Genomic DNA, 15267 nt, shown 5'->3' with positions numbered 1-15267 from the left:
GAGAGATTTTCTTTGCTGTTTTGAAGCTTATTTCCTGCAATTCTACAAATTTTACCATGACTTAAGCTATCTGATAGAGAGTGACTAATAAAATCAATGGGGGCCCCCTGGAGGTCAGGGCCCCTGGGCACGTGCCCTACATGACCAGTCGATAATCCGACCATGATTAGTACACGTTTAGATAGCTGCCTAGACTAACTTACCAATAAAAAAATCTTAGCTGACATGGGCTAATTGAGTGATTATCCGTGACTGACATAACAAGATAAAAGCTGCTGATGCAAAACCACATTTTGAAACAGTACCTTGTGTATTCTACTATTCTAACTCTCAAAAGTAAGTTGAGACCATGACTGAGTCCCCCCCCCCACCAAAAAAAAAACAGTGCGAGAACCTAAGCGGTCGCTTATGATGGCCCTGTTGTTCCCTCCACAATGCTCTCCCACTGTTCCTAGACCTGTGAAAAGGTGCTGCTGCTGTTATTCTAAGCGCACTGACACTCTCCCACTGTTCTCAGACCTTTGAAAAGGTGCTAGTGCTGTTCCTGTTGTTGTGCCCTCCCAGTCGCTCTATTCACCCACTGTTCCTAGGCCTGTGAGGAGCTGACTGCATGTTAAGTAGTGATCCCTTGTTTGGTGACTGACAGTAACACGTTGTACTTTGATAGGTCAGGCTGACCTACGTATTCCAGTGGAGACACAACCACCACACTGAGCTCCAGAGAAACCATCACACTGAGCTGCAAATGAGTTTGGAGAGTGGACGCTGTGCAGAGTTCTGCTTTTGTCCTCCCAACCTAAATAATTCAGGTGTTTACAACACCCTTCTGTCACCATCACCCTGACAGCAGTTCAAATGTCACTTAAAGGGATAGATCAGGTCAAATTTATATTTGAGTTAAATTACCCTTACCTGAGTTGTCTGAAGGCCATGGTGACAGAATCCACAAGAAGCCATTCGTTACTTCTGCCACGGCAACAAGTTAGCACCTTGTGTATTCTAGAGAAACCATCACACTGAACTCCGGAGAAACCATCACACTGAGCTGCAAATGAGTTTGGAGCGTGGATGCTGTGCAGAGTTCTGCTTTTGTCCTTCCAACTTCGTCAAAATTCATGAATATAAACAGCCAAAACGATGTTAGCAATGCTGCACTACAAGCATTGTAAACACTTAAAACTATTATTTTTGCAGTATTAAGCGAATATTCCAATGCTCTGATAGTTCAATTAAGCCACTGCTGAGTTTGTTCACAGCTCTGGTAATCAATCTGTGAGTGCCCAATGGAATACAATAAACCTCTATTGTACATTTTACAACAAAGAACAGAAAAAGATGCGGCGGTGCGACTACATGAGTAAAAAGTTCCAGTTTAAAGTGTAAAATGTTAGTCCCATGTTTCATGAGCTGAAATAAAATATCCCAGAAATGTTCCATACGCACAACAAGCTTTTTTCTCTCATATTTTGTGCACACATTTGTTTACATCCATGTTAGTGAGCATTTCTCCATTGCCTAGATAATCCATCCACCTGACAGATGTGGCATATCAAGAAGCTGATTGAACAGCATGATCATTACACAGGTGCACCTTGTGCTGGGGACAATAAAAGGCCACAGATGTCTCAAGTTTTGAGGGAACGTGCAATTGGCATGCTGACTGCAGGAATGTCCACAAGAGCTGTTGCCAGAGAACTTAATGTTCATTTATTGACCATTAACTGCCTCTAACGTCGTTTTAGAGAATTTGGCAATACGTTCAACCGACCTCACAATCGCAGACCATGTGTAACCACGCCAGCCCAGGAACTCCTAATATGCTAACTCCTGGCTGTGGCCTGACACAACTCAAGTTGTTACGTTACTACCTTATTCTAAGATGGATTAAATAAAAAGGTTGTTGTGGGGGTGCTTTGCTGCAGGAGGGACTGGTGCACTTCACAAAATAGATGGCGTCATGAGGAAGGAAAATTATATGGATATATTGAAGCAACACCTCAAGACATCAGTCAGGAAGTTAAAGCTTGGTCGCAAATGGGTCTTCCAAATGGACAATGACCCAAAGCATACTTCCAAAGTTGTGGCAAAATGGCTTAAGGACAATAAAGTCAAGGTATTGGAGTGGCCATCACAAAGCCCTGACCTCAATCCTAGAGAACATTTGTTGGCAGAACTGAAAAATTGAAAAAGCCTATGCGAGCAAGGAGGCCTATAAACATGACTCAGTTACACCAGCTCTGTCGGGAGGAATGGGCCAAAATTCACCCAACTTATTGTGGGAAGCTTGTGGAATGCTACCCGAAATGTTTGACCCAAGTTAAACAATTTAAAGGCAATGCTACCAAATACTAATTGAGTGTATGTAAACTTCTGACCCACTGGGAATGTGATGAAAGAAATAAGTCATTCTCTCTACTATTATTCAGACAATTCACATTCTTAAAATAAAGTGGTGATCCTAACTGACCTAAGTTTTACTAGGATTAAATGTCAAGAATTGTGAAAAACGAAGTTTAAATGTATTTCGCTAAGGTGTATGTACATTTCCGACTTCAACTGTACATGTAGGAGTAAACGCACAATGTGTTTGGAATTCCATGATCAGAACTCCATGGTCAGAATAGAAAAACTGCAATACTGTCAAGTCTAGTCACAGCCTAGGTCATCTAGAATCAGCTTGCCCTCCTCCAATGTTAACCTTAACTAGGATATAAAATGTAAAACTGGCCTTAGATCAGTGTCTTGAGGTTAACTTTGTTCTACTCCCACCTGTGACGACGAAGGCTTAATTATACACTTTAGTATTCCATATGAGACATTGGCTTGAAAAGAACATGTTGATTCCATAGCAACACGGCACTGCATGATGAAAGGCAATATGAAAGGTTTTAAAGAGAGTAGCTGGTTCAGTTCAGGGAAAGTACTTTTTGCTACTGGTGTTTCTTATTCCTCACAGTGAGACATTTACATAATCAGTTTGATATGAAATTATTACTGTGTATGTCAGTAGGCAGATTATGCAATAGTCATGTAAACACCCTACTCTGCTAGTCTTAGTCGGCGTAAGGTCAACATTGATGTAATTATACGCCAATTAAAACATCTGGTTTTCTAAGCAATCTTTGAAATTATGAGCACATATAAACACTTGAATTGGCGTTCCAGCTGTGTATTTCATATGCATGTGCTAGCACCAGCCGAGCGAGCCTACCTCTTTAGCACTGCCATCTGCCCGGTACAGTTGAAACCGGGATTCATCTGCGAAGAGAACACTTCTCCAGCGTGCCAGTGGTCATCGAATGTGAGCATTTGCCCACTGAAGTCGGTTACAACGGCAAACTGCAGTCAGGTCAAGACCCTGGTGAGGACAGCGCGCATGCAGATGAGCTTCCCTGAGACAGTTTCTGACAGTTTGTGCAGAAATTCTTCGGTTGTGCAAACACACAGTTTCATCAGCTGCCCGGGTGGCTGGTCTCAGATGATCTTGCAGGTGAAGAAGCTGGATGTGTAGGTCCTGGGCTGGCGTGGTTACACGTGGTCTGTGGTTGTGAGGCCGGTCGGACCTACTGCCAAATTCTCTAAAACGACGTTGAAGGCGGTTTATGGTAGAGAAATTAACATTAAAATCTCTGGGAAAAGCTCTGGTGGACATTCCTGCAGTCAGCAAGCCAATTGCATGCTCCCTCAAAAATGTTGACATCTGTGGCATTCTGTTGTGTGACAAAATTTGTTGACAAATGTTTGAGTGGCCAGCACAAGGTAATGCACATGCATGCTTAATCCGCTTCTTGATATGCCACACCTGTCAGTTGGATGGATTATCTTGGCAAAGGATGCTCACCAACAGGGATATAAACACATTTGTGCACAAAATTTGAGAGAAATAAGCTTTTTGGGCATATAGAACATTTCTGGGATCTTTTATTTCAGCTCATGAAACATGGGACCAACACCTTATATGTTGCGTTGATATTTTTGTTCAGTATAGTTTTTACTTACAAACTTTTTGAGAAGAATCAAATATTCTTCAAAAAAATAACATGTGGTAGAACATTTATTTTGATTGGTGAATTTCTGCATTTATCAAAGTGCCTTCAGATGTATCCATGTAAACCGGATTATTAGGAAAATCGTTCTTCTTGCAAAGCATGTAAACATTTTAAACAAACTATTATATTAATCTGACAATCCACAATAATCACATTATTGTGGGCATGTAACCGTACTCAGAGAATATATTGTTTATAAGGGATAGACGTATACGAGACGTCTTTTATATGTAAAGCCTTTACAAGCAATATCTTCACTTGCTCCCTCACATTTTTTCCACAAACTATAGAGGCAACAGTATGCTTTCCTTTTCTGACTTTACAGAATATTACCCACCTCTTTCTTTCTTTGCCCCAACCGCCATTTCTCTGTTCCCTCTCTCTCCCCATCCAACCAGATTTCTCTCTGAGAACAATATCTGCTGAGTCAAACTGCAAAACCTCTGCAGTATGTACTGTATCTCCCTCTCTCACAACTCCTTAATGCCATCTGCTCCCTCCTCTCCCCGCGTACCTCCACAGACTATAACCAAGCAGCACTCCCTTATCTTTCTATAAGGTATTTGCTGAGTTAGAGGGTATAGTATGGCCGGGAGCTCAGGGATCTAAAGAGTCTTTAGTAAATCTGAGGTTACATATTGCGCTCAGCAGGAAGTGCCCTATAGGTCTATACATAGGTCTATATGTGGGTCAAACTTCTGTTGAGTGGGGTGTCTCACTTTAAACATTCGGGCCTCTGCTTATTGAAATCCTAAATTACTTGGAATGATCATTTCGAGATATTCCTAGAGATCTAGCCTACCTATACAAGTGCACACAACATTTCCAGTTCTCTGCTGCCAATGACTGAAACGTATATCTCCCTCTCTAACTTTAAGCATCAACTGTCAGAGCAGCTTAACGATCTCTGTACCTGTACACAGCCCATCTGTAAATAGCACACCCAACTACCTCATCCCCATATTGTTATTTATTTATGTTTTGCTCTTTTGCACCCCAGTATCTCTACTTGCACATCATCATTTGCACATCTATCACTGCAGTGTTAATGCTAAATTGTAATTATTTTGCCTCTGTGGCCTATTTATTGCCTTACCTTCCTAATCTTACTACATTTGCACACACTGTACATAGATTTTTCTATTGTGTTATTGACTGTATGTTTGTTTATCCCATGTGTAACTCTGTGTTGTTGTTTTTGTCGCACTGCTTTGCTTTATCTTGGCCAGGTCGCAGTTGTAAATGAGAACTTGTTCTCAACTGGCCTGCCTGGTTAAATAAAGGTGAAATAAAAAAATAAAAATGTGTCTAGCTGAATCACCTCATCCTCTGCAAGTGGCTACACTCAGCAGTTAGCGAACTCCATAGGGTAGATGATCTAATATGAATAATCATCAATCAATACAGACTGATCACTATAGGATGGCGGGTGATCATTAACTGAAATTATGTCACTAATGTACATATGGCGATCGATGAGGTGATTAAACATGGTGCACTCACATAATAGGATAGGAGAATATTAGGAATTAGTAGATGTCAACATAGCATCATGCGCTCATGTTTCCATGTGAACGAGAGCAGCATGGACTAGCATTCAAATTCAGAGGTAACAGCAGGGTTAAGGCTAATTTGTGCCATAGCTCAGCCCTATGCAGTATATTTTTAAAGCTCAGCCAAGGGCCAGGTGTCATAAGAAAGTTTCCAAATGAGTCGCGGAGGGTGAGAAATGATTTGAGCACAACAAAAACTTCCCTGCTAGTGGTGAACTTTCTATGGATTTCAATGGAATGATGGGACTGACCAGATAGAAAGGAATTATGGTCTACTGTATTGGACCAACTAACCAAGACATTACAGCCAGGACTTTTTGCTCTCACTTTTATTCAGTTTGTTGAAAAGAACTGCCCTTCACACAAGCACGATAAAAGTGATGAGTTTGGTTGTTCAAAGGAGCTTTAGGAATACATTTCTGTAATAATGAGTTGGCATAAGAACTTAGTGTGCTACAAACTACAAAGCTGGCCAAATGTGAGAAACAGAATAAATAAAGCGCCCCAAAAGGACAGTCAATTATTTCTTCCCAGTAATTTACAGAGACTTTGTTCCAGTAAGAGTAGTAGCGTTGCCTCACATGACTGGCTAATTATCTCATATCTGCCACGTAAGTGGGCACAGCTCACAAGGAACCGAGCACAAGGGAGATGAGGATACAGGTCAAAGAAGAGACCCGAAAACGTATTTTTCGGGTTCTCAAAAGGAAATGCCTAACCTCACATGCCCCCAAAGAGGAACAACTTATTTTCTATCCCTTTCTCCTAATCTTAAATTGCACTGGCAAGTGCTGTGCCCCGCAGAGATAAGGTAAAGAGACACCAACGGGCCAAACGTTTGAAGGCCAGGTAACAAATGGATCCTGTCACGACAGTGTCATAAATTAATTAGTTGGCCATTCTTCAGAATGCGCCCAGTTCCAGTTCCCAGCCAGACTCATCCACTAGACTAAGGGAACATCAAGAGGAGACTTTTTAATGAAGTGTGAAAAACTATTTCCGACTTTTTGTCAAGAATCCCCCAATGGGGTACTTAACATTGGCAAAATAAAACAACAACTGCAGCTTTCTGTTCTAAAGACTTCAAAAAGTCCTGAAGCTGGTGGCTCAATTCAAAGACACCAGGCAGACAGACAGACAGTCTGGCTTTAAGCAGTTGAGAGATGCATCCCTCAACTTCAAACAGCCACCAAAGATTTGAGAAAAACAGAGCTACAGGGTGATCATCGAAAGTGAAAAATCCTATTATCATCCACTTCTGAAAACAGCAATGAAATGACGGCTGGCGTCAATTCAGCAGCGGTTTTAGAATCTAAATTTAGACTATAAAAATCCTTGGAAATCGAGATGCATTTTTGTGTGTGTGTGATGGCTGCGCCTTTGATGTCAACCTGGAAGCCTTGTTGGCTAATGAGGTGTGGGAAGGGGACGCTGAAAGAAAAGACCTCCACTTATCTCCTGCCTGTATCCCAGCACAGCAGTTTCAGTACAACAGGATAACCAAGTCTGCCATGCGCGCACACACACACACACACACACACACACACACACACACACACACACACACACACACACACACACACACACACACACACACACACACACACACACACACACACACACACACACACACACACACACACGTCTCTGTGGGGAATGAAAGCCTTTTCATCTTCAGTCTTCAGTAATCCGCTGCTATTAGCAGTGCTGAGTGGAGGGAGGGAGTCGCGTAGTGGCGCTGGGATGACGGATATGTGCCAGCATGGCGGTGACTGGTGATCCTGAGAGGCAAGCTGAGGCGGCAAATAGAACAATCCCTCTCATCTCGACAAGCTCTGCACATGGGACACGGAGAGGGAATTAATCCCTAGGAACCTCGCTAATTAATGAATGCAAAACGTATTTGAGCCTAACAAGACTTCAGTCATCATTGTCTTATCAACGCCTCCATCGCTCGTTATGAGTCTGCAAGCTAAGCTAATCATAGTTTCGAGAAATACTCTACATGAAGGTGCTGAGAATCACAGTATGGAAGAATGGATACTGAACGATAGCCTGTGTTTGGTTTGCTAAACTGCCATTGGACATGCAGTTATGGAAACGAAATGAGGTACACTCAACAGTAGCAAATTAAAGAGGGATAAACCTGCGCAACTGTGTGAAATAAAATGCTAATTAAAGAGCATGAAAACTCTAAGGAGTTGATGCCCGGTTCGTGGAATATATTCAGCCAATTATGCTTTTCAAAACACTAGCCTCCGACTGTACTGTCTGTTCAGCCAAGGCCAAAGCTATGGTCCACTGAAACAAGTTTATTGCGAAAAATGGAACCTTGAAAGTCTGCTACAGGAATAATATAAACACATTCGTCAATAACTTCACCCGAGTAGAATGCTGAGTGGGAGAGTGTTGTTGGAGAGGAAATGGATTTCATGTTTCATGTTCAGTGGCGATTTTAGCATGTACATTTTGGTGGGGCAAACTCCCCCCCCCCCCCCAAAATTGAGCAAAGCCGCTACAAAACACAACACTAAACAATACATGAATTACACTATAATGGTGACAAACAGTGCCCACAAACTGTTAGGGCCTACATAAAGCTGTCCCAACAGCAGAGTCCCAACAGCAGTCCCAACACCTTACCACTGCTACACCTGGCTATCAGCAGAGCCTTGTCTGGCAGCGAAACAGTTAATTCAGCCTCATTTACTGCCTTTTAGAAAAACATAGCTGATATGACTGACTTGCTTAAACAAATGTGGTTTCTACTGACAACTGAGATGTACAAACTATGGCATAAGGGGACGACGAGCGGATAAGAGGCACTCCGTAATTTTGATTAAGACAATTTTTTATAATTTTTAATACATTTTTATATAATTTTATTATAATTTTATAATTTTTTATAATTTTGATTAATGAGCGAGCTAGGACGGACGTTGTCAATATAACTATTTGTTCAGCGATTTTGAAATGTACAGCGACAGAATTCAGAACATGGGCCGTTCTTACATTATTCTCCCTGTACACCAAGTCACAACCGTAGAATAAATAAATGGGGCATATAAGCAGACAATGAAAGCACTTACAATATTTGATGATGACATTTCTCAAAAAATAATCTATAGGCCACATATGCACCACCAAGTCGGAACAGTAGGCTAAGTTATTAGGGTGAGGCACATGGGCTAATACACAACATACACTTAGTATGGCTTCCTTAGCTACAGTATACATATCTCCCTGGCATATTACATAATTTATGCAGCAGCATACAAGACATTTTTTGACTCACCTTGTTATGCTGTATTCACTTGAACAGGAAGGAGGCGCGGAGGTCCTTTGTGGGCAAATTTTGTCACCAAACTTTGTCATCAAAGTCTGGCATTCTCTGGATTTATGGTGCTTTCAAGACAACTGGGAACCCTGAAAAAACAAGGTCAAATCATAATGACGGCAGTGATCTTCAGGTCGGAGCTCTAGAAAGAGGCCTGAGTTCCTGACTTGGAATTCCCAGTTGGATGACCGTTCAAAACGTATTTTCCCAGTCGGAGCTCGTTTTTTTCAGAGTTCCGAGTTGTCTTGAACTCACTGAAGTCTGAGATTTCCCAGTTCCGAGTTTCCAGTTGTTTTGAACGCGGCAGAAGTCATGGCCAATGTTGAATGTTTATCCTTTTAAGCTTGGTCCACACACCCACTCCACTGATTAACAGTCTAGTGATTGCTTTGCAATGCTTGCAATTAGTCACTGATTCCATCCTAACCCCTCATTGTTGAATTTGTAATTTCCAAATTGTTGTGTAATGTTTATGTCCAATGGCCGATGAGCACCAATGCGTTTTATCTATAATTTATTTTCATAACTTCTCTTCATATGACAAGGATTGAAAAGGATTCGCCAGTAGATTGTCAATTTGATTGATGATGATGACTGCTAGCTTGCTAGCTAAGATTTTGAAAGTATGATGTTGACATGATCAGTACAATCAAAGCTACGGTGAGACATAACATGATTTGACATCATTTTATCTGTGGCCAATGACCTTGAGCCTACTTGGATGGGCAGTTCTAATGTAACTCTATGGCAGCACCAAAGGGGCTTGAATTTTAGAGCTCTCCCTGTAGATTTTGCTGTTTTTTTACTAAACAGGTAGGGGTCAAAAGAGGTGGGGCATCTCTCTAAATTCTCTTTCCCATCCTTGTCTCACTCACTCAATTGCGTTCTGATCGCTTCCTCTACACACGCGTGCAGCTGAGTGCGCACAGAAGCTCCCGTAAGCCCACAGAAATAAATGCCTATAAAAATGTATCTAACTGATGGGATACACATGCTACATTCCTTGCAAAATGATGACAGTTTTATCACATTTTCAAAAATGACTGGTTGATTGAGGTAGGGAAATATGTGCTCCAACAATGAGCTGCAGTATTGGAATAATTGCATCCCGTCTATTTTCCGCTTAGACTACTTTTGTGAACTACTACTGCCATTTAGAATTATTTTTATTTGATCTATTTCACCTTTATTTAACCAGGTAGGCTAGTTGAGAACAAGTTCTCATTTACAACTGCGACCTGGCCAAGATAAAGCAAAGCAGTGTGACACAAACAACAACACAGAGCTAAACAAGTGTACAGTAAATAACACAATAGGAAACAAATTAAGTTTATATACAGTGTGTGCAAATGGCATGAGGAGGTAGGGCAATAAATAGGCCATAGTAGCGAAGTAATTACAATTTAGCAAATTAATTGTTTAGCCTAGGCCATAAACCCTCTAAACATAGACAGGTTCCACACTGAAAATATGCAAAAACATGAATTAGATAAAGAGTGTATTTTCATCAGCATCATTAAGCCTAGACCTACTCATCAAACAGATGTTGGGGCTGTAATTCATCCCCATGCAGTGTTCAATGTGGAAATATTCATACATCTGGAAAATTCCAAAGAACAGGCAGAATAAACTAAATTGAACGTCTGTATTAGAGGTCGACCGATTATGATTTTTCACCACCGATACTGATACCGATTATTGGCTGACCAAAAAACCCGATACCGATGATTCGGCCGATTTTTATATATACAGTTGAAGTCAGAAGTTTACAAACACTTAGGTTGGAGTCATTAAAACTCGTTTTTCAACCACTCCACACATTTCTTGTTAACAAACTATAGTTTTGGCAAGTCGGTTAGGACATCTACTTTCTGCATGACACAAGTCATTTTCCCAACAATTGTTTACAGACAGATTATTTCACTGTATCACAATTCCAGTGGGTCAGAAGTTTACATACACTAAGTTGACTGTGCATTTAAACAGCATGGAAAATTCCAGAAAATGATGTCATGACTTTAGAAGCTTTTGATAGGCTAATTGACATCACTTGAGTCAATTGGAGGTGTACCTGTGGATGTATTTCAAGGCCTCCCTTCAAACTCAGTGCCTCTTTGCTTGACATCATGGGAAAATCAAAAGAAATCAGCCAAGACCTCAGAAAAAAAATTATAGACCTCCACAAGTCTGGTTCATCCTTGGGAGCAATTTACAAATGCCTGAAGGTACCACGTTCATCTGTACAAACAATAGTACGCAAGTATAAATACCATGGGACCACGCAGCCGTCATACCGCTCAGGAAGGAGACGCGTTCTGTCTCCTAGAGATGAACGTACTTTGGTGCAAAAAGTGCAAATCAATCCCAGAACAACAGCAAAGGACCCTGTGAAGATGCTGGAGGAGACAGGTACAAAAGTATCTACATCCACAGTAAAACGAGTCCTATATCAACATAACCTGAAAGGCCGCTCAGCAAGGAAGAAGCCACTGCTCCAAAATCGACATAAAAAAACAGACTACGGTTTGCAACTGCACATGGGGACAAAGATTGTACTTTTTGGAGAAATATCCTCTGGTCTGATGAAACAAAAATATAACTGTTTGGCCATAATGACCATCGTTATGTTTGGAGGAAAAAGGGGGAGGCTTGCAAGCCGAAGTACACCATCCAAACCGTGAAGCAATGGGGTGGCTGCATCATGTTGTGGGGGTGCTTTGCTGCAGGAGGGACTGGTGCACTTCACAAAATAGATGGCGTCATGAGGAAGGAAAATTATATGGATATATTGAAGCAACATCTCAAGACATCAGTCAGGAAGTTAAAGCTTGGTCGCAAATGGGTCTTCTAAATGGACAATCACCCCAAGCATACTTCCAAAGTTGTGGCAAAATGGCTTAAGGACAATAAAGTCAAGGTATTGGAGTGGCCATCACAAAGCCCTGACCTCAATCCTATAGAAAATGTGTGGGCAGAACTGAAAAAGTGTGTGCGAGCAAGGATGCCTACAAACCTGGCTCAGTTACACCAGCTCTGTCAGGAGGAATGGGCCAAAATTCACCCAACTTATTGTGGGAAGCTTGTGGAAGGCTACACAAAACGTTTGACCCAAGTTAAACAATTTAAAGGCAACGCTACCAAATACTAATTGAAAGTATGTAAACTTCTGACCCACTGGGAATGTGATGAAAGAAATAAAAGCTGAAATAAATAATTCTCTCTACTATTATTCTGGTATTTCACATTTTTAAAATAAAGTGGTGATCCTAACTGACCTAAAACAGGGAATTTTTACTAGGATTAAATGTTAGGAATTGTGAAAAACTGAGTTTAAATGTATTTGGCTAAGGTGTATGTAAACTTCTGACTTCAACTTTATATTTGTAATAATGACAATTACAACAATACTGAATGAAGACTTTTATTTTAACTTAATATAATACATAAATAAAATCAATTTAGTCTCAAATAAATAATGAAACATGTTCAATTTGGTTTAAATAATGCAAAAACACAGTGGCGGAGATGAAAGTAAAAGTGCAATATTTGCCATGTAAAAAAGCTAACGTTTAAGTTCCTTGCTCAGAACATGTGAACATATGAAAGCTGGTGGTTCCTTTTAACATGAGTCTTCAATATTCCCAGTTAAGAAGTTTTAGGTTGTAGTTATTTTAGGAATTATAGGACTATTTCTCTCTATACCATTTGTATTTCATATAGCTTTGACTATTGGATGTTCTTATAGGCACTATAGTATTGCCAGCCTAACCTCGGGAGTTGACAGGCTTGAAGTCATAAACAGTGCTGTGCTTCAAGCATTGCGAAGAGCTGCTTGCAAACGCAAGAAAGTGCTGTTTGAATGAATGCTTACGAGCCTGCTGCTGCCTACCACCACTCAGTCAGACTGCTCTATCAAATATAGACTTAATTATAATATAATAAACACACAGAAATATGAGCCTTAGGTCATTAATTAATATGGTCATATCCGGAAACTATCATTTCGAAAACAAAATGTTTATTCTTTCAGTGAAATACGGAACCGTTCCATATTTTATAGAACGGGTGGCAACCCTAAGTCTAAATATTGCTGTTACATTGCACAACCTTCAATGTTATGTCATAATTATGTAAAATTCTGGCAAATAAATGACGGTCTTTTTTTAGGAAGAAATGGTCTTCACACAGTTCGCAACAAGCCAGGCGGCCCAAACTGCTGCATATACCCGGACTCTGCTGGCACTGAACGCAAGAGAAGCGACACAAAACCACTCTTTGAGAATAACTGTTCCAGACGCAAGATGCGCATCACTTCGCACTGGCAACTTTTTTTCTTAAGAAAAATATTATTCTGTTATATTACATCATGTTTTATATATATACTGCTCAAAAAAATAAAGGGAACACTTAAACAACACAATGTAACTCCAAGTCAATCACACTTCTGTGAAATCAAACTGCCCACTTAGGAAGCAACACTGATTGACAATAAATTTCACATGCTGTTGTGCAAATGGAATAGACAACAGGTGGAAATTATAGGCAGTTAGCAAGACACCCCCAATAAAGGAGTGGTTCTGCAGGTGGTAACCACAGACCACTTCTCAGTTCCTATGCTTCCTGGCTGATGTTTTGGTCACTTTTGAATGCTGGCGGTGCTTTCACTCTAGTGGTAGCATGAGATGGAGTCTACAACCCACACAAGTGGCTCAGGTAGTGCAGCTCATCCAGGATGGCACATCAATGCGAGCTGTGGCAAGAAGGTTTGCTGTGTCTGTCAGCGTAGTGTCCAGAGCATGGAGGCACTACCAGGAGACAGGCCAGTACATCAGGAGACGTGGAGGAGGCCGTAGGAGGGCAACAACCCAGCAGCAGGACCGCTACCTCCGCCTTTGTGCAAGAAGGAGCAGGAGGAGCACTGCCAGAGCCCTGCAAAATGACCTCCAGCAGGCCGCAAATGTGCATGTGTCTGCTCAAATGGTCAGAAACAGACTCCATGAGGGTGGTATGAGGGCCCGACGTCCACAGGTGGGGGTTGTGCTTACAGCCCAACACCGTGCAGGACGTTTGGCATTTGCCAGAGAACACCAAGATTGGCAAATTCGCCACTGGTGCCCTGTGCTCTTCACAGATGAAAGCAGGTTCACACTGAGCACATGTGACAGACGTGACAGTCTGGAGATGCCGTGGAGAACGTTCTGCTGCCTGCAACATCCTCCAGCATGACCGGTTTGGCGGTGGGTCAGTCATGGTGTGGGGTGGCATTTCTTTGGGGGGCCGCACAGCCCTCCCATGTGCTCGCCAGAGGTAGCCTGACTGCCATTAGGTACCGAGATGAGATCCTCAGACCCCTTGTGAGACCATATGCTGATGCGGTTGGCCCTGGGTTCCTCCTAATGCAAGACAATGCTAGACCTCATGTGGCTGGAGTGTGTCAGCAGTTCCTGCAAGAGGAAGGCATTGATGCTATGGACTGGCCCGCCCGTTCCCCAGACCTGAATCCAATTGAGCACATCTGGGACATCATGTCTCGCTCCATCCACCAACGCCACGTTGCACCACAGACTGTCCAGGAGTTGGTGGATGCTTTAGTCCAGGTCTGGGAGGAGATCCCTCAGGAGACCATCTGCCACCTCATCAGGAGCATGCCCAGGCGTTATAGGGAGGTCATACAGGCACGTGGAGGCCACACACACTACTGAGCCTCATTTTGACTTGTTTTAAGGACATTACATCAAAGTTGGATCAGCCTGTAGTGTGGTTTTCCACTTTAATTTTGAGTGTGACTCCAAATCCAGACCTCCATGGGTTGATAAATTGGATTTCCATTGATTATTTTTGTGTGATTTTGTTGTCAGCACATTCAACTATGTAAAGATAAAAGTATTTAATAAGATTATTTCATTCATTCAGATCTAGGATGTGTTATTGTAGTGTTCCCTTTATTTTTTTGAGCAGTGTATAAAAATATAAAATAGGTGTGTCTTGACTGTGATAAGGGCTCGGGAAACAAGAGCGTCTTGTCTGCTAAATAAACAAAACAAGGCTATGCCATTGCACCGCCATAGGCTTCTACAAGCAAGTGCCACTGTTGAGGTTACTATATACTAGGTGGTGTCAGAGGAAGGCCCAAAAAATTGTCAAAGACTCCAGTCACCCAAGCCATAGACTTTTCTCTCCGCTACCACACGTCAAGCGGTACCGGAGCGCCAAGTGTAGGACCAAAAGGCTCATTAACAGCTTCTACCCCAAGCCATAAGACTGCTGAACAATTAATCAAATGGCCAGTCGGACTCTTTGCGTTGACCCACCCCCCCTTGTTTTTACA

At 41.8% G+C, this 15267-nt stretch overlaps 1 protein-coding gene across 5 annotated transcripts in view; it reads right to left on the bottom strand.

Moving 5' to 3' along the window:
* The window catches only part of LOC106607413 (junction plakoglobin), a 69539-nt gene that overhangs the window by 29304 nt on the left and 24968 nt on the right, over positions 1 to 15267 (bottom strand). Inside the window, exon 2 of one of the 5 annotated variants that reach the window (XM_045720622.1) lies at positions 8898 to 9028. The exons of 3 other annotated variants lie outside the window; for them this stretch is intronic. The gene's annotated coding sequence lies outside the window, so the exon portion shown is untranslated. Of the gene's footprint in view, positions 1 to 8897; positions 9029 to 15267 lie in introns of those variants that run through there. One more of the 5 variants, XM_045720625.1, reaches the window with a different exon arrangement.

Source organism: Salmo salar, chromosome ssa06 (assembly GCF_905237065.1).
Source record: "Salmo salar chromosome ssa06, Ssal_v3.1, whole genome shotgun sequence".
Classification (NCBI taxonomy): Eukaryota; Metazoa; Chordata; class Actinopteri; order Salmoniformes; family Salmonidae; genus Salmo; species Salmo salar.
Note: the sequence above shows the minus strand (reverse complement) of the source record. Positions and strands in the feature narration are given on the sequence as shown.